This window comes from Mercenaria mercenaria, chromosome 11 (genome assembly GCF_021730395.1).
Source record: "Mercenaria mercenaria strain notata chromosome 11, MADL_Memer_1, whole genome shotgun sequence".
Classification (NCBI taxonomy): Eukaryota; Metazoa; Mollusca; class Bivalvia; order Venerida; family Veneridae; genus Mercenaria; species Mercenaria mercenaria.
The window spans coordinates 19,956,982-19,981,826 of record NC_069371.1 but is presented as its reverse complement, the minus strand read 5'-3'; the positions used below and the strand labels follow the sequence as shown (position 1 = coordinate 19,981,826).

The 24,845-nt window shown below is 37.4% G+C and overlaps 1 protein-coding gene across 3 annotated transcripts in view; it reads left to right on the top strand.

Annotated features, from left to right (window-relative positions):
• The window catches only part of LOC123531512 (receptor-type tyrosine-protein phosphatase N2-like), a 297,876-nt gene that overhangs the window by 828 nt on the left and 272,203 nt on the right, over nucleotides 1-24,845 (top strand). The window lies entirely within an intron of this gene.

Here is a 24,845-nt window from a genome sequence, read left to right as displayed (position 1 = left end):
ATATTGCCATTTACTGAATTTAATATCCCTATTATTTACTGGTGGTGTAAGCAAAATTGCCATAAATTATTCACTATGAAATTAATTATCATATTTCTTGATGCATTTACTTAAGAATATATCTTTTTTGTTTTACATTCTACAAGTTGTTTGTGATGAAATCCATGAGAAATCAGAGAATATGAGAAACTCTTGGTCCATTTCTGATGTTGTGGGTGGTTTCAAATACTGTAACAAAGTAGCCATTTCTTAATTAACGTATAAATCACAGGATTTTATGTTCCCACATTTATGTGGAGGACTGGAGAATATAGCATTGCTGCTGTCTGTACATCAGTAAGTCCCAAAATATTGTGTGGCCAACTCCTCCCACACTATTTGCCTGATTTGCTTTAAACTTTCACAGATGAATAAGCTTGATTTGCACTGATGACCGTAACTAGGAAAGAACTTTTGCTGTGACTATTTTTAGCTTGACTATACGAAGTATAAGGAGAGCTATCCAACTCGACCTGGCGTCGGCGTCTTTCCGCGTCCCCATCTTGGTTAAAGTTTTTTTACACTTTCTCTTTTTTCTTCTTATCTCTGTAATTACTTGATGGATTTGACAAACTTTAAGTAATTGTTCAACATCATCACCAACATCATATGACACAAGGCTGATAACTCTGGCACAAATTTTTCATGAATTATTCCGCCTTTTTACTTAGAATTTCAGGTTAAAGTTTTGATGCACTTTCACTCTATCTCTGTTGTTACTGAATGGATTTGATTCCTGCTTAAAATATTGTTCAACATCATCACCCACATCATATGAGTTATGACACAAGGTGCATAACTCTGGCAGAATTTTTTTATGAATTATTCCCCCACTTACTTAGAAGTTAATGTTAATTTTGATGCATTTTCACTATATCTCAGTTATTGCGAAATGCATTTGATTCAAACTTGGGATAGTTGTTCCACATCATATGACACAAGGGGCATAACTCTTGCACCAATATTTTATGAATTATGCCCCCTTTTTGCTTAGAATTATACTTATGTAGTGTTTTGATACACTTTATTTTTACCTCTCTTATTTCTTAATATTTTTGACACAGACCCAAGCTATTGTGCAATATCTTCACCCACCATTTGAGTCATTAAACACTCCAATGACAGCTCCAGTTTCCTCAGATGTGCCCAGTTTCACTATCCAGCATCAAAATAGTCGAGCGCGCTGTCTCCTTTGACAGCTCTTGTTACCACATTTGTGGCCCTTATGATAATTTTGCTACATAGAATACAGAGAATAATCTTGTGTGTCCAATTCCGCAAATACTATTCATGCTATTGAAAGGAAATGCTTGAACTTCATAGATGAAGATCGAACCTTCATGTGAAGATGACCATAGATAATGGACATTTTCTGTGGCAACATTTTCTAGAACTATGCCCCTTTCATAATTTCTAGTGAAGAAGTTGTTCAGATGCACAACCTTATCTTTAGTTGAATGTCCTTTATGTATAGTTGAGATGATGATGATGATGATGATGAACATTTTGTGTGTAAGACAAGAGAAAAATTACATACTTTTAGAAATCAAAACAGTGAAGACTGGCCAGACACAGATGTCCAATTTGTAGTGGGTAAATCATCAATAAATTGCCATTCAGTTCAGTCAATACATCAGTTATAATACACATTATTTCAATAATACAAAAAATCTGCATTTGCACCGTCCATATCTCAATATTTGTAAACGCAGACTATTCCGCTAGTTTACCAGATGTTTACAATTTGTTTTGAACGTAAACAACTCAATTTTATCATCGGTGTTGTCATAAGGTATATGGTGCACCGCATGTCGTTTGCTGTGAGAAATATTCGTCAGTGTTTCGATATGTTTCTCTTAAAAGATAATGTTTATATAATATGATTTTAAGCTGCAATTTTTTTGATACGACACAGCCTTCAATCTATTTGTTTTGTCAGCTGACTTTGGGGAATTTATGCCTTCCATTTGGGGATAAAACTTTTTTTTTAGCCGCGGACAGGCTCTGTTTGCCAGAGTCTGTTAATGTAGAAACAAAATCCCAGGAGGATGGCACAGTATGTAGTGGCATTCATGTGCATTGGACACAATTCTAGTTTCTTTTCTATTTTTTTTTTTTTTAGCTCACCTGTCATGTAGTGACAGGCTGAGCTTTTGTGATCGCCCTTCGTCCGTCCACACTTTCCTTGTGAACACGATAGAGACCACATTTTGCAATCAACTTTAATCAAACTTGCACACAACTTGTGTTGGCATAAGATCTCGGACCCTTTTGAAAACTGGCCAGATCCCATCATGGGTTCCAGAGTTATGGCCCCTTAAAGGGCCAAAATTTGTCATTTTTGGCTTGTGAACATGATAGAGACCACATTTTGCAATTAACTTTAATAAAACTTGCACACAACTTGTATTGCCATAATATCTTGGTTCCTTTCGAAAACTGGCCAGATCCCATTATGGGTTCCAGAGTTATGGCCCCTTAAAGGTCCAAAATTTGCTACTTTGGCTTTTGCAGCCATATAGAGACTACATTTATGGTTTGATTTGATACAAACTTGCAAAATATATTCAACAACAATAAATCTTGGATTCCATGATGAATGTGTCAGATCCCATCATAGGTTCTGGAGTTATTTTATATCTGATTACCTCCCCAGATTTTAATCAAAATGGATTTAAATCAGTAAGTACTTATAGGACTCATTTAAAATTTCATTATTGTTATTAGTTGGACTCAGACAATCAGGGTAGATAACTATGGACTGATTTTATTTCAAATTACCTCCCTTTATTTCAAATTAATATGGGTATATCTCCATAACTAATGAAGATACTGATCTGAAATTTCATTTATGCCATCAGATGGACTTGGACAATCAGTGAAGATACATATTGACTGAATTTATGACAAATTACCTCCCTTTATTTTTTATGTAAATGAATATACCTAGCAGTTTCTAATGAGATTGGTTTGAAATGTTATTTATGTCTTCCATTGTAAGAAATTTCTACTTTTATTTACTTTTCTGATATATTGTTGTAAAGGCTTGTACTTTGTATCTTCTACATGAATGCATGATTACCTCCCCCGATTTTAATAAAAATGGATTTATCTGAAGTAAGTATTTATAGGACCCATTTGAAATTTCATTATTGTCATTAGTAGGACTGAGACAATCAGGGTAGATAACTATGGGCTGATTTTATGTCAAATTACCTTCCTTTGTTTCAAATTAAAATGGGTGTATCTCGGTAATCAATGAAAATACTGATTTGAAATGTCATTTATGCCATCAGATGGACTCGGACAATCAGGGTAGATAACTTTTGACTGAATTTATGACAAATTACCTCCCTTTATTTTTAGCTCACATGTCACAAAGTGACAGTGTAAGCTTTTGGGATCGCGCAGCGTCCGTCGTCCGTCGTCCATGCGTGCGTCCGTGCGTAAACTTTTGCTTGTGACCTCTCTAGAGGTCACATTTTTCACGGGATCTTTATGAAAATTGGTCAGAATGTTCATCTTGATGATATCTAGGTCAAGTTCGAAACTGGGTCACGTGCGATCAAAAACTAGGTCAGTAGGTCTAAAAATAGAAAAACCTTGTGACCTCTCTAGAGGCCATATTTTTCACAAGATCTTCATGAAAATTAGTCAGAATGTTCACCTTGATGATATCTAGGTCAAGTTTCGAAACTGGGTCACGTGCCTTCAAAAACTAGGTCAGTAGGTCAGATAATAGAAAAACCTTGTGACCTCTCTAGAGGCGGTATTTTTCACAAGATCTTCATGAAAATTGGTCAGAATGTTCACCTTGATAATATCTAGGTCAAGTTTGAAACTGGGTCACGTGCCTTCAAAAACTAGGTCAGTAGGTCAAATAATGGAAAAACCTTGTGACCTCTCTAGAGGCCATATTTTTCATGGGATCTGTATGAAAGTTGGTCTGAATGTTCATCTTGATGATATCTAGATCAAGTTCGAAACTGGGTCAGCTGCGGTCAAAAACTAGGTCATTAGGTCTATAAATAGAAAAACCTTGTGACCTCTCTAGAGGTCATACTTTTAAAATGGATCTTCATGAAAATTGGTCAGAATGTTCACCTTGATGATATCTAGGTCAAGTTTAAAACTGGTTCACGTGCCATCAATAACTAGGTCAGTAGGTCAAATAATGAAAAAACCTTGTGACCTCTCTAGAGGCCATATTTTTCATGGGATCTGTATGAAGATTGGTCTGAATGTTCATCTTGATGATATCTAGGCCAAGTTCGAAACTGGGTCAACTGTGATTAAAAACTAGGTCAGTAGGTCTAAAAATAGAAAAACCTTGTGACCTCTCTAGAGGCCATATTTTTCACAAGATCTTCATGAAAGTTGGTCAGAATGTTCACCTTGATGATATCTAGGTCAAGTTTGAAACTGGGTTATGTGCCATCAAAAACTAGGTCAGTACTAGGTCAAATAATAGAAAAACCTTGTGACCTCTCTAGAGGCCATATTTTTCATGGGATCTGCATGAAAGTTGGTCTGAATGTTCATCTTGATGATATCTAGGTCAAGTTTCGAAACTGGGTCAGCTGCGGTCAAAAACTAGGTCATTAGGTCTAAAAATAGAAAAACCTTGTGACCTCTCTAGAGGCCATACTTTTGAATGGATCTTCATGAAAGTTAGTCAGAATGTTCACCTTGATGATATCTAGGTCAGTTTTGAAACTGGGTCACATGCCATCAATAACTAGGTCAGCAGGTCAAATAATGAAAAAAACGTTGTGACCTCTCTAGAGGCCATATTTTTCATGGGATCTGTATGAAAGTTGGTCTGAATGTTCATCTTGATGATATCTAGGTCAGATTCAAAACTGGGTCACATGAGCTCAAAAACTAGGTCACTATGTCAAATAATAGAAAAAAAACCACGTCATACTCAGTTCAAAACTGGGTCATGTTGGGACAGGTGAGCGATTCAGGACCATCATGGTCCTCTTGTTTATGTAAATGAATATACCTTAGCAGCATCTAATGAGATTGGTTTTAAGACTTCCAGAATAAGGAATAGTCATGCTAGTACAAAAATGCAGCATTTGAGCCTAGGACCCTCAAACTTGTTATGGAAATTGGCTCTGACTAATACGTGATCCATAGGTCAAAAGGGACTGTTTCAAGAAAATATTTATCCTGATGATATTTAATGTGTATGCCTATGTGATCTATGTCAAAACTTGATCTTATCATTAAGAGCAATGGTACTCAGGTGAGCGATATAGGGCCCTCTTGTTTCTAGTTTTTATTTCATGAAATAAATGTCATAAAAACCTACAAACAAACTTCTTCTGAATGAATTTCAACAAATATTACTAAAATATGCATAGACAGAAAACACGTCATCTTATGTTGGTGAGCCATTTTTGTTCAATGGTTTACCATATAAAGAGACAAAGAGGTCTATCCGATAATAAACTAGAACGCAAACTACCTTACTACTTCGTACCTACACACAAATCTGTACCATAATTATTTATGAGGTTCGTGTGTAGGCTGCTAATTTCAAGTCATTGTTTACAATGAAGACTGACCTAACACAGATCTCCGATTTATAGTGGGCAAACACAGACACTTGGGGTTCGGACCCCCATCCACCCCGCTCTCCTCCGCCCCTGGTTAAGTTTAGCCAATAATTTTTAGCATTTCACCATGTATTGAGCATAGGCGACGATCATAAAACGCATTTTGTAACATTTCAGCGTGTTTTAAAAAAAACATATTTTTACCATCAATGCCCTCAATACCACAAGATTTGAAACATCGCACAAACAATGGGAACACTAGCTTGTGCTGGACCATCACTTTGTGTAACGCATGTCATAAATCGGGTACCAAAGTTAATACACTTCTATAAAAATATCTGTCCAAGATGCAAACAAACAGTTCAGCTATGTAAACATACCTCGTGTAACACTTGCTGAAATGATAATTCAGTATGATGTAATCGTAACGGTATTAATTTTGGTACCCGGCAACAATATGCACAGTACAAAGCAGGGGTCGATTCGCAAGGAAGTGTTCCATAAAAATTTAGATTTACTGATTTATAATATTTATTGATTTCCCGTCGGAATACATATGACAGTTGTCAAGACCGGTGTCATTTGACAGAATGGTAACAGACACGTCGATTGATACCAGTGATTTATTGGTAGGGGTTAATTTAAAAGTTTAATTGGCTATAGTTTCCATACTGTCCGTGCGATGTTTCAAATCTTGTGGTATTGAGATCATTGATGGTAAATAATACATTTTTTTAAAACACGCTGAAATGTTACAAAATGCATTTTATGATCGTTGCCTATGCTCAATACATGGTGAAATGCTAAAAATTATTGGCTAAACTTAACTAGGGGCGGAGGAGAGCGGGGTGGATGGGGATCCGAACCCTAAGTGTCTGTGTTTGCAAATAGTCAATAAATTGCCATTCAGTTCAGTCAATATGTCATTTTAATACACATTATTTCTGAATTCAATAATACAAAGTCTGCATTTGCATTGGCCATATCTTAATATTTAGGGCTGTCATTGATTGGGTCTTAGGCATATCGACAATACCGATATATCAGAAGACAAATATCGATGATACATCGATATAACGATTATTACGTTAGATTAACAACCTATTTGTTCATATGCATACTATATACCTTCCTGTAAATGCTATTTTTAGCTCACCTGAGCATGAAGTGCTCAAAGGTGAGCTTAAGTGATCGCCCTGTGTCCGTCGTCTGTCCGTCCGTCCGTCCGTCGTCAACAATTTGACTGTTAACACTCTTGAGGTCACATTTTTGGCCCAATCTTAATGAAATGTTACCCTTAATAAAATCTTGGACGAGTTTGATATTGGGTCATCTGGGGTCAAAAACTAGGTCACCAGGTCAAATCAAAGGAAAAGCTTGTTAACACTCTAGAGGTCACAATTTAAGCCCAATCTTAATAAAACTTGGTCAGAATGTTACCCACAATAAAATCTTGGACGAGTGCGATATCGAGTCACCTGGGGTCAAAAACCAGGTCACCAGATCAAATCAAAGGAAAAGCTTGTTAACACTCTAGAGGTCACAATTTTGGCCCAATCTTTATGAAACTTGGTCAGAATGTTACCCTCAATAAAATCTTGGACGAGTTCGATATTGGGTCATCTGGGGTCAAAAACCAGGTCACCAGGTCAAATCAAAGGAAAAGCTTGTTAACACTCTAGAGGTCACAATTTTGGCCCAATCTTAATGAAACTTGGTCAGGATGTTACCCTCAATAAAATCATGGACGAGTTTGATATTGGGTCATCTGGGGTCAGAAACTAGGTCACCAGGTCAAATCAAAGAAAAAGCTTGTTAACACTCTAGAGGTCACATTTTTGGCCCAATCTTAATGAAACTTGGTCAGAATGTTACCCTTAATAAAATCTTGGACGAGTTTGATATTTTGTTATCTGGGTTCATAAACTAGGTCACCAGGTCAAATCAAAGGAAAAGCTTGTTAACACTGTAGAAGCCGCATTTATGACTGTATCTCCATGAAACTTGGTCAGATTGTTAGTATTGATGATCTTAAGGTCCAGTTTGAATCTGGGTCATGTAGGATAAAAAAACTAGGTCACTAAGCCAAATCAAATGAAAAGCTAGTTTACACTGTGGAGGCCACATTTATGACCATATCTTAATGAAACTTGGTCAAAATATTAATCTTGATGATCTATAGCTGAAGTTCAAATCTGGGTTAGGTGGGGTCAAAAACTAGGTCACTAGGTCATATCAAAGGAAAAGCTTGTTAACACTCTAGAGGCCACATTTATGACTATATCTTCATGAAACTTAGTCAGAATGTTAAACTTGATGATCTTTAGGGCAATTTTGAATCTGGGTCATGTCGGGTCAAAAACTAGGTCACCAGGTCAAATCAAAGGAAAAGCTAATTAACACTGTAGAGGCCACATTTATGACCATATCTTAATGAAACTTGGTCAGAATGTTAATCTTGATGATCTTTAGGTCAAGTTAAATCTGGGTCAGATGTATTTAAAAACTAGGTCACTAGGTCATATCAAAGTAAAAGCTTGTTAACACTCTAGAGGCCACATTTATGACTATATCTTCATGAAACTTAGTCAGAATGTTAAACTTGATGGTCTTTAGGTCAAGTTCGAATCTGGGTCATGTCGGGTCAAAAACTAGGTCACGGGGGTCAAATAAAAGGAATAGCTAGTTAACACTTTAGAGGCCACATTTATGACCATATCTTAATGAAACTTGGTCAGAATGTTAATCTTGATGATCTATAGGTCAAGTTTAAATCTGGGTCAGGTGTGTTAAAAAACTAGGTCACTAGGTCAAATCAAAGGAAAAGCTTGTTAATTTATGACTGTATCTTCATGAAACTTAATCAGAATGTTAATCTTGATGATCTTTAGGTCAAGTTTAAATCTGGGTCATGTGGGGGCAAAAACTAGGTCACCGGGTCAAATCAAAGGAAAAGCTAGTTAACACTTTAGAGGCTACATTTATGACCATATCTTATGAAACTTGGTCAGAATGTTGATCTTGATGATCTTTAGGTCAATAGGTCAGGTGAGCGATACAGGGCCTTCATGGCCCTCTTGTTAGTTTTAATGCCTACTTTTCATATTACTGTTTGATTGTGTTGTATTTTTATTTATGAAAATAAAAGAAACAAATAAAAATTAATAAAATCTTTCATTTTTATTTTGCCTTCACTTTTCTTTTGCATTTATCTAAATTTACAACTTTGTAAGCTTAATTGTTTTTGAGGGTCTGAGTGTTTATCTGGATGGTTTCTTCTCTCTGTAAAATATCGATTTTTGAAAATGGGAATCGATAATCGATCGACAAAAAAATATCGTTGATACATCGATATCGTTTCTATTGATAACAGCCCTATTAATATTTGTTCGCAGACTATTCCTCTAGTTTACCAGATGTTTACAATTTGTCTAGAACTAGTCTTATAGATGCGTGTTGGAACTGACAGACTCTTTTAACACTTTTCAGCACTTGTCACTCTAAGAGGTTTCACTGTAACTGCTGAAAGAAGCAACTGTTATATCTAATACAGAAAGGCTGAATTTTAATTTCTTTTCCCGTGCAATTAAAATTTGTTGACATTTTTTTATTTCTCACAGCTGAAACAATTGTCTTTTTAGAGGTATTATGTCTCCCACCACACAGTTGTGTGGGAGACATATTGATTTACTCCTGTCTGTGTGTGTCTGTCTGTCACAAATCTTGTCTGCACTCTTTAAGTCAAACATTTCTCATATGATCTTCACCAAACTTGAACAAAATGTGTTTGACCATTAGTCCTTGGCCATGTTCGATAACTAGCCAAATCGGCCCAGGCACTTTGGAATTATGGACCTTGAATTACCGAAAATCGGCCTTTTTACTCTTGTCCGCGCTCTAAGTTGAGCATTTCTCATCCGATCTTCACCAGACTTAAAAAAATGTGTTTGATCATAAGTCCTCTGCCAAGTACGATAACTAGCCAAATTGGCCCAGGCACTTCGGAATTATGGCCCTTGAGTTACCGAAAATTGGCCTTTTTACTCTTGTCCGCACTCTAAGTCAAACATTTCTCATCCGATCTTCACCAAACTTCAACAAAATATGTTTGACCATAAGTCCTCAGCCAAGTTTGATAACTAGCCAAATCGGCCCAGGCACTTTGGAATTATGGCCCTTGAATTATCGAAAATCAGCCTTTTTACTCTTGTCCGCGCTCTAAGTCAAACAGTTCTAATCCGATCTTCACCAAACTTGAACAAAATGTTTCTGACCATAACTCCTCGGCCAAGTTCATTTACTAGCCAAATAGCCCGAGGCACTTCAGAATTATGGCCCTTGAATTACCCCATATCAGCCTTTTTGCTCTTCAAAGGTATATTTGTAGTGAGTAAACAGTATATAAAGACTGACTTACTATTTAGATGATTAGGCAGTTGTGGGAGACATGCGCTTTTCTCAAAAGCAGCTCCAGTTAGTATGTGTTACTGGCTTGAAATAGACACCTTTGAATTCTATAACTGATCATACATAGAAATAGAACTCAAGTTACTCATGTGTAGCGATATCAAAAGGGGGGTTAGTGGAATCAAGGGAGACAACACTCATGAAAAAAACATTGTTCAGTTTCATGACAATGTAGAAGTTGTCTCTTATATTCTAAATTAAATAGTTATCCACTTTTGACATAATGATTAAAGAGTTTATTTAGCCTTTTTAGCTAATCTGTCACGTAGTGACAGGGTGAGCTTTTGTGATCGCCCTTCATCCATCATCCGTCTGTCCGTCTGTCCACAATTTCTTGTGAACACAATAGAGATGACATTTTGCAAGCAATTTTGATCAAACTTATACAAAACTTGTATTGGCATGATATCTCGATTCCTTTCCAAAACTGGCCAGATCCCATCATGGGTTCTAGAGTTATTGCCTCTTAAAGGGCCAGAATTTGCTATTTTTGTGCGTTAACAATTTCTTGTCTGCATGATAGTGGTTTCATTTATGACCTTATTTTAACCAAACTTGCACAAAACTTGTATCACCATAAGATCACGGTTCTTTTCTTGAACTGGCCAGATCCCATTATGGGTTCCAGAGTTATGGCCCCTGAAAGGGCCAAAAATGGCTATTTTGATCTTGTCTGCACAATAGTAGCTTTATTTATGATTTGATTTTTACCAAACTTGCACACAACTTGTATCACCATAAGATCTTGATTCCTTTTTACATGCCTGAAGGGATGTATTATGTTATTGCCTCGGTGTCCGTCTGTCTGTCTGTCTGTCTGTTGGTTAGCAATTTCCCTTCCGCTCTGTAACTCTTGAACCTCTTGAAGGATTTCAAAGAAACCTGACACAAATGTTCACCTCATCGAAATGATGTGCAAAGCGCATGTTTCGGATGGCTCACTTCAAGGTCAAGGTCACACTTAGGGGTCAGAGGTCATATGACTTTGTTTTGTGTATATTGCTCTGCATTTGTGTTACATTGCAGTGCTCTTGTTTTTATTTGGCAGATCCTTCTTTTGTTCACTTACAATAATTTATTAGTCCCCTACTGGTTGAAAACCAGTTTCGGGGACTATAGGAATGCGCTTTTCCGTCAGTCTGTCCGTCCGTCCGCAATTTTGTGTCCGGTCCATAACTCTGTCATCCATGAAGGGATTTTAATATTACTTGGCACAAATGTTCCCCATGATGAGACGACGTGTCATGCGCAAAACCCGGACCCCTAGTTCAAAGGTCAAAGTCACATTTGGAGGTCAAAAGTCAACAGGGCTTTTTTCCTGTCTGGTCCATAACTCTCCCATTCTTGAAGGGATTTTAGTATTACTTGGCACAAATGTTCCCCATGATAATGAGATGAAGTGTCATGCGCAAATTCCGGACCCCTAGCTCAAAGGTCAAGGTCACAATTGGAGGTCAAAGGTCAACAGGGCTTTTTTCCTGTCCGGTCCATAACTCTCCCATCCATGAAGGGATTTTAATATTACTTGGCATAAATGTTCCCCATGATGAGACGACGTATCTTGCGCAAAACCTGGACCCCTAGCTTAAAGGTCAAGGTCACAATTGGAGGTCAAAGGTCAACAAGGCTTTTTTCCTGTCCGGTCCATAACTCTCCCATCCATGAAGGGATTTTAATATTACTTGGCACAAATGTACCTCATAATAAGACGATGTGTCTTGCACAACTTTCAGACCCCTAGCTCAAAGGTCAAGGTCACACTTAGCAGTGAAATGTTAACATAGCATAAACAGGGTCTGTTTCGTGTCAGGTCCATAACTCTTGACATTCATTAAGGGATTTTAATATCACTTGGCATAAGTGTTCCCCATGATGAGACAATGTGTCATGCGCAAATCCTTGACCCCTAGCTCAAAGGTCAAGGTCACAATTGGGGGTCAAAGGTCAACAGAGTTTTTTTCCTGTCCCGTCCGTAACTCTGCCATCCATGAAGGGATTTTAATATTACTTGGCACAAATGTTCCCCATGATGAGACAACATGTCATGCACGAAGCCCAGACCCTTAGCTCAAAGGTCAAGGTCACAATTGAAGGTCAATAAGGTTTTTTTCCTGTCCGATCCAGAACTCTGTCATCCATCAAGGGATTACAATATTACTTGGCATAAATGCTCCCCATGATGATAAATGTTCCTCATGCGCAACACCCAGTACCCTAGCTTAACGGTCAAGGTCACACTTTGAGATCAAAAGTCAAAAGAATTTTTTTCCTGTCCGGTCTATAACTTTGTCATGCAAAACAGGATTTAGATATCAGTTGGCACAAATATTCCCCTGGATGAGACAATATGTCATGCGCAAAACCCAGGTCCAAGGTCTAATGTCAAGGTCACACTTAGAGACCAAAGGTCAGACACAAGAATGACTTTGTCTGGAGCATTTCTTCTTGCATCAGGGGTCCTGAAATAAGCTGTCCGAGTTGTCCGATTCGTGGATTCCTCGGTCCGGACAAGCAGTTTTTAGAAGCTGGCTTGTCCAGGGACAAGTAAAATTTCCGTGGTAAACATTTTATGAAAACGAAACTAATCGGCGTCATCTGTGATTTCCGCATGCCTGAAGGCAATATCTAATCTGTTTGTGATCATTTATGACCCTTAAATTATCAAAACAAAAATGTATGCAGCCATTTATAGACATGTGGACTGGTTTACTACATTGAATGGTCATTATTGGAAAATTATACCGTGAAGTTGAAAATGAGTGCCAGTCTGGGGATTCCCGTTATCTACTTTCATTTTTGATTTTCAGAAAATCGATTAGCTAGGTTGGCGCTATGTAAAAAAGTTTAGTAGCCAAAATTTGTGGCTTAATTTTTCGAGTCGATTGTTTTGACATTTAACAACTCGGACAGCTTATTTCAGGACCCCTGAAAGACCAGTGCAGTATTCAGTGAATGTTATGGGACCAGGGTAGAAATTCTAGGCATACTGAGACTATTTTGTCAATGGCATGTGTTCCAAGTGTTCTTAATTATTCTCTACTCACTAAACTTGCTAGTCATAACATATTTTCAAGTGGATGTTCTAGTCACTTAGTTTGCTAGTTATAACAAAATTTTCAAATGGATGGTTCGAGTCTAACGTAAAAACTTTATATAAGTCAAATAGAAGTCAACAGAAGTGTAATGTTTGTATTATTTGTTTATTTAGCAAGATAAGCTGATCCTTTCCTTTTTAAACTAAAAAGTGCGGACAAGTTCTTCTTTGTACGGACAAGTGGATTGTGGGCCCAACTTGTCCGTGGACAAGTAGACTCTGAAAATATTTCAGGACCCCTGTGCATGGAGGGATTGTGATGTAACTTGGCATAAATGTTCACCTACATAAGACGGATTGTCGTGCGCAAGAACCAGGTCCCTAGGTCTAAGGTCAAGGTCATATTTAGCGGTCAAAGGTCAAATTCCAGAATGACTTTGTACGGAGCATTTCTTCTTCATGCATGGAGGGATTTTGACGTAACTTGGACCAAATGTTCACCACCATGAGGCACCCTTGTTTTTAGAATTACATCCCTTTGTTTTACTATAAATTTTTTTATTGTAACTTTTTTATTACTGGCGGTAGAGAAACATCGGACCACTTTTCTGTGTACAACATGCATGTTACATCCAATTTTTAGGTGTATTTTGACCTATCTCTACCTGGTAAAGAGTTTCTTGTGGACTTATATTATATAGATTGTTTTGGGGTTTTTTTAGGATTAATTATGTCTCCCCCAGGAGACATAATATAGTTTTTGCCCTGTCCGTCCGTCCGTCCGTCCGTACGTCACACTTCATTTCCGAGCAATAACTGGAGAACCATTTGACCTAGAACCTTCAAACTTCATAGGGTTGTAGGGCTGCTGGAATAGACGACCCCTATTGTTTTTGGGGTCACTCCCATCAAAGGCCCAAGGTCACAGGGGCCTGAACATTGAAACCATTTCCGATCAATAACTAGAGAACCACTTGACCCAGAAAAATTGAAACTTTCATAGGATGATTGGTCAAAAGAGTGAATGACCCCTTTGATTTTGGGGTCACTCTGTCAAAGGTCAAGGTCACAGGGGCCTGAACTTTTGAAAAACCATTTCCGATCAATAACTAGAGAACCACTTAAACCCAGAATTTTTGAAACTTCATAGGATGATTGTCATGAAGAGTAGAGACCCTATTGTTTTTGGGGGCACTCCGTCAAAGGTCAAGGCCCACGGGGGCCCTTTGAACATTGAAACCATTTCCAATCAATAACTAAGAACCACCTGACCAGAATGTCGAAACTTCATAGGATGTTTGGGTCATAAAGAGTAGACGAACCCTATTGTTTTTGGGTCCACTCCGTCAAAGGTCAAGGTCCACGGGGGCCTGAAATTGAAAAACCATTTTCGATCAATAACTAGAAAACCCACTGACCCAGAATGTTGAAACTTCATAGGAGATTGTACATGCAAAGTAGATGACCCCTATCGATTTTGGGGTCACTCCATTAAAGGTAAAGGTCACAGGGGCCTGAACATTTGAAAACCATTTCGGTCATTAACTTGAGAACCACTTGACCCCAGAATGTTGAAACTTAATAGGATGATTGATCATAAAGAGTAGATGACCTCTAACGATTTTGGGTCACTCGTGAAAGTCAAGGTCACAGGGGCCCGAACATTGAAAACCATTTCCGGGCAGTAACTTTAGACCACTTGACCCAAATATGAAACTTCGTAGGATTTATTGGTCATGCAGAGTAGATGAACCCTAACGATTTAGGGGCCCCTCCCGTTAAGGTCAAGGCCACAGGGGCCTGAACATTGAAAACCATTTCCCCAAACAATAACTTAGAACCTCTCGACCCAAATGTTAAACTTCATAGGATGATTGTTCATGCAGAGTAAATGACCCTTATTGTTTTTGGGGTCCTCCGTTAAAGGGCAAGGTCACAGGGGCCTGAACATTGATAACCAGTTCCGATCAATAACTTGAGAACCACTTGACCCAGAATGTTGAAACTTCATAGGATGTTGAACTGCAGAGTAGATGACCCCAAATTTATTTTGGAGTCAGTCTAATAAGGTCAAGGTCACAGTGGCCTGTTCATGTGAAATCATTTTTTTGAAAATAACTTGAGAACCACTTTACCTACAAAGTTGAAACTTTAAAAAGAATGATTGGACAGCAGAGTAGAAAGTTTCCCTTATTAAATTTTTAGGTCACTTGATCAAAGGTCAAGGTCACAGGAGCCTGAACATGACTTGAGAACCACTAGGCCACTAGTGTTTAAATTTAGCGGGATGACTGGACATGCCAATAGATGATCCCTATTGCAGCCAACCATCAGTGTCTTATGACTTTTCGCTCCTGACCCCTATTGACTTCGTGCCTATAGGACTTTGCATTGGGGGAGACATGCGCTTTTTTACAAAAGCATTTTCTAGTTTCCCTTTGTTGTAACTATAAATAACTTATATGATAACTTTTTAGCTCACCTGTCACATAGTGACAAGGTGAGCTTTTGTGATCACGCAGCGTCCGTCGTCCGTCGTCCGTCCGTCAGTCCGTGCGTGCGTGCGTGCGTGCGTGCGTCCGTAAACTTTTGCTTGTGGACCACTCTAGAGGTCACATTTTTGTGGGATCTTTAGAAAGTTGGTCAGAATGTTCATCTTGATGATATCTAGGTCAAGTTCGAAACTGGGTCACGTGCCTCAAAAACCCAGGTCATAATCTAAAAATAGAAAAACCTTGTGACCTCTCTAGAGGCCATATATTTCAAAAGATTTCATGAAAATTGGTCAGAATGTTCAACATGATGATATCTAGGTCAAATTCGAAACTGGGTAACGGCCATCAAAAACTAGGTCAGTAGGTCTAAAAAAGAAAAACCTTGTGACCTCTCTAGAGGCCATATATTTCACAAGATCTTCATGAAAATTGGTCAGAACGTTCATCTTGATGATATCTAGGTCAAGTTTGAAACTGGTCACGTGCCGTCAAAAACTAGGTCAGTAGGTCAAATAATAGAAAAAACCTTGTGACCTCTCTAAAGGCCACATTTTTTCATGGGATCTTTTTGAAAGTTGGTCGAAGTTTATCTTGATGATATCTAGGTCAAGTTCGAAACTGGGTCCCGTGCGGTCAAAACTAGGGCAGTAGGTCTAAAAAAAAGAAAAACCTTGTGACCCTCTCTAAGGCCATATATTTCAAAGAGATCTTCATGAAAATTGGTCAGAATGTTCACCTTGATGATTTCTAGGTCAAGTTCGAAAATGGGTCACGTGCCACCAAAAACTAGGTCAGTAAAGGGCAAATATTAGAAAAACCTTTTGACCTCTCTAGAGGCCATTTTTTCATGGGACTGTATGAAAGTTTGGTCTGAATGTTCATCTTTATGATATCTAGGCAGTTTCGAAAGTGGTCACGTGCCGTCAAAAACTAGGGCAGTAAGTCAAACAATAGAAAAACCTTTTGACCTCTCTAAGGTCATATTTTCATGGGATCGTATGAAAGTTGGTCTGAATGTTCATCTTGATGATATCTATTCAAGTTCGAAACAGGGCATGTGCGATCAAAAACTAGGTCAGTAGGTCTAAAAATAGAAAAACCTTGTGACCTCTCTAGAGGCCATACTTGTGAATGGATCTCCATAAAAATTGGTCAGAATGTTCACCTTGATGATATCTAGGTCAAGTTTGAAACTGGGTCACGTGCCTTAAAAAACTAGGTCAGTAGGTCAAATAATAAAAAAAACCTTGTGACCTCTCTAGAGGCCATACTTTTCATGGGATCTGTATGAAAATTGGTCTGAATATTCATCTTAATGATATCTAGATCAAGTTTGAAACTGGGTCAACTGCGGTCAAAAACTAGGTCAGTAGGTCTAAAATTATTAAAATCTTTTGACCTCTCTAGAGGCCATATTTTTCAATGGATCTTCATGAAAGTTGATCTGAATGTTCACCTTGATGATATCTAGGTCAGTTTCGAAACTGGGTCACGTGCGGTCAAAAACTAGGCCAGTAGGTATAAAAATAGAAAAACCTTGTGACCTCTCTAGAGGCCATATTTTTCATGAGATCTTCATGAAAATTAGTGAGAATGTTCACCTTGATGATATCTAGGTAAAATTCAAAACAGGGTCACGTACCTTCGAAAACTAGGTCAATAGGTCAAATAATAGAAAAACCTTGTGACCTCTCTAGAGACCATATTTTTCAATGGATCTTCATGAAAATTGGTCAGAATTTTTATCTTGATAATATTTAGGTCAAGTTCAAAACTGGGTCACATGAGCTCAAAAACTAGGTCACTATGTCAAATAATAGAAAAAACGATGTCATACTCAAAACTGGGTCATGTGGGAAGAGGTGAGCGATTCAGGACCATCATGGTCCTCTTGTTTATAATCCGCCAAAACAATTCAATATGAAAACAACTGTGGGTTTTTATATATGCACATTTTAATCCAAGTGTGTTGTTATAACATATTGTATATATAGTACAATATTGTTTGTACATCATTGACAGATATCAGTTCATTATGTTATACTGCAGTAGAGAAAATTAGGTGCCTTCCAGTAGGGGACTTCGTATTGCATGGCAATACTTCATTCACTTGTTTTTAATTACTTCCCTTTTATGTTACTATAAATAGCTTATTTAGTAACTTTTTTATTATTGGCCGTAGGGAAAAACCGAGACCAATTTTGTATGGTACAACATGGATGGTACCTCCAATTTTTAGGTGTATTTTGACATATCTATACCTTGTAAGAACTTTTTTTTTGTTTTTTGTTAAATTTCTTCCTTTTGTTGTTCCTGTCCTTTGGACTTAGATATTTTTTCTGAGGACCCAGATTTATTTTTAATTTCTTCCCTTTGTTGTTCCTGTCCTTTGGGCTTCATCAGTCAAAATTTTGCTCCTATCCTCCTCTGATGTAATCCTTCGGGCATGAAACTACTGGCCTGATTTGAAAATAATTTTATTTGAAGAAACTTTATGAAAATTTCAACTATATTTTCTCATAATTCTTTTGATTGATCTTGATTATGATTTTTAGTTCGACTATTCATAGAATAGTAGAGCTATTGGACTCACCCATGCGTCGGCGTCCGCGTCCCGATTTGGTTAAGTTTTTGTATTTAAGCTGGTATCTCAGCAACCACTTGTGGGAATAGATTGAAACTTCACACACTGATTCACTGTGATAAACTGACTTACATTGCACAGGTTCCATAACTCTGTTTTGCTTTTTTACAAAATTATGCCCTTTTTTTGACTTAGAAATTTTTGGTTAAGGTTTTGTATGTAAGCTGGTATCTCAGTACTCACTAATGGGAATGGATTGAAACTTCACACACTTGTTCACTGTCATGATCTGACATGCACAAAGCAGGTCTCATAACTCTATTTTGCTTTTTTACAAAATTATGCCCCTTTTTCAACATAGAAATTTTTGGTTATTCCCGATTTGGTTAAGTTTTTGTATGTAAGCTGGTATCTCAGCAACCATTTGTGGGAATGGTTTGAAACTTCTCACACTCATTCACTGTGATTAACTGACTTACATTGCACAGGTTCCATAACTCTGTTTTGCTTTTTTACAAAATTATGCCCCTTTTTTGACTTGGAAATTTTTGGTTAAGGTTTTGTATGTAAGCTGGTATTTCAGTAACCACTTGTGGAAATGGATTGAAACTTCACACACTTATTCAATGTGATAAACTGATTTATATTGAACAGGTTCCATAACTCTATTTTGCTTTTTTACAAAATTATGCACCTTTTTCGACTTAGAATTTTTTTGTTAAGGTGATTTTATGTAAGCTGGTATCTCAGTACTCACTAATGGGAATGGATTGAAACTTCACACACTTGTTCACTGTCATGATCTGACATGCAAAAAGCAGGTCCCATAACTCTATTTTGCTTTTTTACAAAATTATGCCCCTTTTTAAACATAGAAATTTTTGGTTAAGTTTTTGTATGTAAGCTGGTATCTCAGTATCCACTAATGGGAAAGGATTGAAACTTCACACATTTGTTCACTGTCATGATATGACATGCAGTGCAAAGGGTGAATAACTCAACTTCGCATTTTACAAAATAATCCCCCTTTTTCAACTTAGAAGTTTTTTGTTAAATTCTTATATGTAAGCTGGTATCTCAGTACCCACTAATGGGAATGAATTTGAACTTCACACACTTGTCCACTGTCATGAGCTGATAAGCACTGTGCAGGTTCCATAACCCTATTTTGCTTTTTTACTAAATTATGCCCCTTTTTCGACTTCGTATTCATTCAGTCGACAAAAGCTGTTGAATAGTCGAGCGTTGCTGTCCTCTGACAGCTCTTGATTGATCTTCTTGTCCTTGAGTGCAATGATAACGGGTGAGCGATATAGGGCCATTATAGCCCTCTTGTTTAGTATGGTATATCTAGTGTATTTTTGAACTAAGAACTGAAACGTGAAAGCAAGTGACTGAACAGGGGAAGTAATTCAATTTCTTTTTAATGACAATACCTTTGTCACTTTTTGACCAAATTTGATAAAGTAAGCTGCAATTCTGATGATTCCTAGATAAAATAAGATAAAAAATATTGACAGAAATTGATTAAAATTGATATTGCTATCATGTGTCAAAAATGATTTGATTTTGTTAGGTTTTGTTGACTAGTAAGAGATGATAAGTTTTTATGGTTGTTCTGTGGAGGATTCTGTTAGACATGAAGCTTCATATTTCCAACAAATAAATTGGCTGCTTAAAAAGTTATATAAGTGATTCAAACTAAAGGTCCATTTGATCCAAAAGCAGACAAGCTACCTAACTATGTTCATTTTACCTGGATTTTCCAGACTATCTAATGGTTGCCTTCTGACATTTAACAAGTTTAATATTAAATGAATATAGATTAGAAGCTGTGCTGAATAAAGCTTTATTGTGCTGATTGAAGAGCTGTGTCATTATGTTTCCCCTCCATGTGATGTACAGGTAAATGGAAGGCAGAAAGATGGGCACCAACTTGTTGATGAAGTAAAAGTGTAAAAAAACAATGAAACCTGAAATTGAGGTTCTTAGTATTGAAATAAATTCTTGGATTGTGTTTAGACATTGTAAGATCCAAGTTGCTGTTACAAAAAAGCCAGTTTGGGAAAAACAATGAAGTTACATCAATTCCTAGTGTTTATTTGTTTGTTAGAAACCCTGAACAAACAGAGGATGGAGTATTTCTATGGATTTCCGCCCGCTTAGCTCAATAGGGAAAGTGCAGGTCTATGGATCATTGGGTTGTGAGTTTTATCTTTAGGCGAGGCGTATTAAATTCTTTGTGATTATTTGATAAAAGACATTGTGTCTGAAATCATTTGTCCTCCACCTCTGATCCATTTGGGGAAGTTGGCAGTTACTTGCAGAGAACATTTTTGTACAGGTATAGAATCCAGGAACACTGGTTTAAGTACTGCCTGCCATTATATAACGGAAATACTGTTGGAAAACAGCGTTAAACCCAAAACAAACAAACAATTTTGTCAGATGTGAGATACAAAAGGAGCAAAAATTCAGTATCACATTGACTGTACCCTATTTTTTCCACCCATTGGACTTACAGTTCTGATTTGATTAAAATTACAAGAAAATGTGATTCATTATCTTATAGTTACTACAACATCAACCTTTTGAAAGTGTTTCCAGATTCTAGGTTTAAAAATTCAGAGAACACTGTTTTATGATGCAGCATTTTCCTAGTTATTATTTCTTTAAATAGATGTAGTAGGATGAAAGTTTATTGCTAATTTTAAATGTTCATGCCTCCCCCGACATCACTAAAGACATAATCATGAAAATTTGCAATGTAAGCAGAATCAATAGCAGTTTTGGTGCTACATTATACTTTCTGTTAGCGAAATGGAAGGAAACACTTACAAATGTTCCATTACAAGATTCATTTAAAAGGTTCAGTTTATGTTGCTATGGTTTGGTTGTTGGTGCTGCCTTTGCTTTCTCAGTGTTTGACAAAATTGCAGTTATCTGTTTGACAAAAGAACAATTATTTCATTGTTATCTGCTGGACAAAGGAACCCTTACAGAAGAAAAAGGCCTGCTGCGTACTCTTGCTGTGTACATACAGCGTATATGATGCGTACATGATGTGTACTGAAATCAATAGTACGCAGGATATACACTGCACATACACCGATAGTACGTTTGTAGTACACTTTTGACATGCAAATGAGCTCTGCCGCGTACTACTTGCTGCGTACATGCTGTGGACTACATAGTAACACAGGATGTACGCTGGAGGAATTTAGTATGCGAGAAATAGTACGCAGCATGTACGCGGCACATACACTTTTCACATGCAAATGAGCCTGCGGTGTACTACCCCTGCGGCGTACATGCTGTGTACTCCTGCGCGTACATGCTGTGTACTCCTGCGGCGTACATGCTGTGTACTCCTGGCCCGAGTCCTGCGGCGTACATGCTGTGTACTCCTGCTGCATACATGCTGTGTACTCTTGTGGCGAAACTGCTGTGATAAGTAAATTCCTTACCCCACCAACTTTCGTATGCAAATGCTGATCATTTGGACAGAAAAAAACTAACAAAGATAAGTGACATGCATCAATAAGTATTTACCCTTACCAAAATAATGTAGATTGATGTTATCAAATAAATTAGTATGCTTTTCTCCATCCACTTATCAATGAAATAAATCAATTTTTGTAGCATGTAATTTGGTAAACATTTGAAAAAATGGCGTAACTGCATCAAGGGGAAACAACTTTAATGCAACTAAATATAAGTGTTATGATTTATTATAGATGATGTGTGCGTAGTATGTATTTATTTTGATTAAAATCCATCTGAGAACAATCTAGGACTGGAATTATATAAGCATTTATACACTTTTACGTCCGTAAAAAGTAGCGCACCAATAAATTTTGGATTGATTTTTTCCAATGGGGCAAGCGCAATTAGCCAAAAACGTTCTGAAAATATACGAGCGGCAAATCCGATGAACAACTTTTTAATTTGGCGAGGCCTTAATGAGTTAACATAATGAGCATTAAAGCCTTTATAAAACATGATAGAGTGGTGTTTTGCTTAAGATATTCAAATAACAGTGAGAGCTATTAATTCTTCTCATTCGGGCGCTGTTGAGGGCATTATCTTGGTAATTATTTCATGTTTTTACAAATGTAATGCAACGAAGTTCAAATAAGGCTTTTCAATTATCCAAGTTAGAAAGCTCCAGGATTAATTCAAAATGAAAAAGAATTTATTTTTACACTGCAGGGCAAGGGCAGCTCAGAAATCACTAAGATGTAAGCTTCAACAAATGAACATTGCAAATAGTTTGGCAAATTTTTATTGTTCAGAATCCCGGGAAATTTCTGAACTATTCTATGCTATTAAGATAAAAAAGTTACTCGGAAATCAATTTTCTTGCTTCCAAAAAAAAAAAAAAATGAAACAATCCTTCCTGCTTTGAAGTCCCTCCCCGTATATGAAGTTTACTTCAGACTTTAACTTATAAAAAAAAACTAAGTTTTAATGCCAAAAGAAATTGTACAAGTCTTTCCCGTGTATATGAAGTGTACTGCACAAATTTCAAAGTATTTGCGGTGTACATGCAGTGTACTATTTTCTTGTACAAGTCCCTCCTGCGTCATGCAGTGTACTCCTTAAAATTTCAGAGTCGTGCTGCGTACTTGAAGTTACTAGTGACCTCCTGCGTACATGCTGTGTACTCGTCGAAATGTACAACGGCATGCGGTGTATGTAAAATGTACTCCTCTGGCGTACTACTGTGTTCGCGGCATATACACAGAAAAATACGCAGCATGTACGCCGCAGAGGCTTGCTTCTGTAAGGGAATGGGCATTTATTTCTGTCAAATTGTTTGTTTGACAAATTTGCTCCTGTCTATTTGACAAAGAAACAGGCATTTACTTCAGTCAGTTTCTTTAAAAAACCAGTTGCTTCTCACTGTTAAAAGTCAGTTTGACAAAGGGATGCGGGTTATGTTTCACAAAGGGACAGTGGGTAGTGTCTCCAGTCTGTTTGATGAAGCGGTGCAGTTATGTTTCACAAAGGGACAGTGGGTAGTGTCTCAGTCTGTTTGACAAAGGGACATGGTTATGTTTCACAAAGGGACAGTCAGTAGTGTTTCCAGTCTGTTTGATGAAGTGGTGCGGTTATGTTTCACAAAGGAACAGTGGGTAGTGTCTCCAGTCTGTTTGACAAAGGGACGCAGTTATGTTTCACAAAGGGACAGTCAGTAGTGTCTCCAGTCTGTTTGATGAAGCGGTGCGGTTATGTTTCACAAAGGGACAGTGGGTAGTGTCTCCAGTCTGTTTGATGAAGCGGTGCGATTATGTTTCACAAAGGGACAGTCAGTAGTGTCTCCAGTCTTTTTGATGAAGCGGTGCGGTTATGTTTCACAAAGGGACAGTCAGTAGTGTCTCCAGTCTGTTTGACAAAGGGACGCGGTTATGTTTCACAAAGGGACAGTCAGTAGTGTCTCCAGTCTAATAATAATAATAATAACGACTTTATTTATAGTGGATAACATATTTGGCTGAGCCAATTACAATATGTCCACAATATGTCTTTTGACAAAGGACCATTATGTTTCACAAAGGACAGCCCAGTAGTGCTCCATCTGTTGACAAAGGGACTGGTTAGTTTCACAAAGGACAGTCAATGTCTCCAGTCTGTTTGACGAAGAAGCTATTGTTTGCTTCTGTCTGTCTATTTGGCAAAGGGACAAGCATGTACTTTAGTTTGTCTCAGAGAAACTAGCGTCCAGTTGCATTATTAGTTTTGTCTGCCTAGAAAAAAAACAACTTCTTTTGTCAGTTTGACAGAAAAGCAGCCATTTACTTTTGTCTGTCTGTTTGATAAATAAACAGCTATTAACTTCTGTATCTCTGTTTAAGAAAGGAGCATCCAGTTCCTTCCATCAGTATGTTAGAGGAAGAAATAACATTTACATTTGCCAGTCTGTTTGATAAAAGAAAATACATTTGTTTGTATATGCATGTCTGTTTAACAAAGGAACAGCTATTTACAAATGCCAGCCTTTGCCATTTCTTCTGTCTATCTGTGTGAAAGAGGAAAACCATTTTGCTAAAGTCAGTTTGAAAATGAACGGACAGTTGTTTATGTTAGTGAGTTTAACATTTGCATAGGCCAGTCTCTTCGACCGAGGAACAGTCATTTGCATATATTTACTTTTGTTGATATGTATAACTAAGGAATAGCCATTTGCATATGCCAGTCTGTTTAAAAAAAGAAGAAACATTTACTTCTGTCTGTGTGTTTAACAAAAGAACAGACTTCTGCATATATATGCCAGTCAGTTTGAAAAAGGAGCAGCTATTTACATATGCCAGTTTAATTGTTTAACAAGGGAATGGCCATTTATTTCTGTCATTATGTTTAACAGAGGAACAGCTATATACTTCTGTTAGTGTTTTTAAAGCCCTGCTCCGCGGCTATTCAAATTCTATTGTGTGTATGCAACTCATGATTACAATAGGTAACAGTTAACAGCCACACAAAACCAAGGTATTTTATATAGAATTTTATATAAAATAGACTCTATTTTGACAGGTGTCACTGTTCATAGTCAGGATTTTCATGTTTATTGAGTGACAATTTAAGGTTAAAAGGTAGGACTGGGGCAGGTCTTTAACAGAGAAACAGTCGTTAGTCTGCTTAACAAAGAAACAGATGTC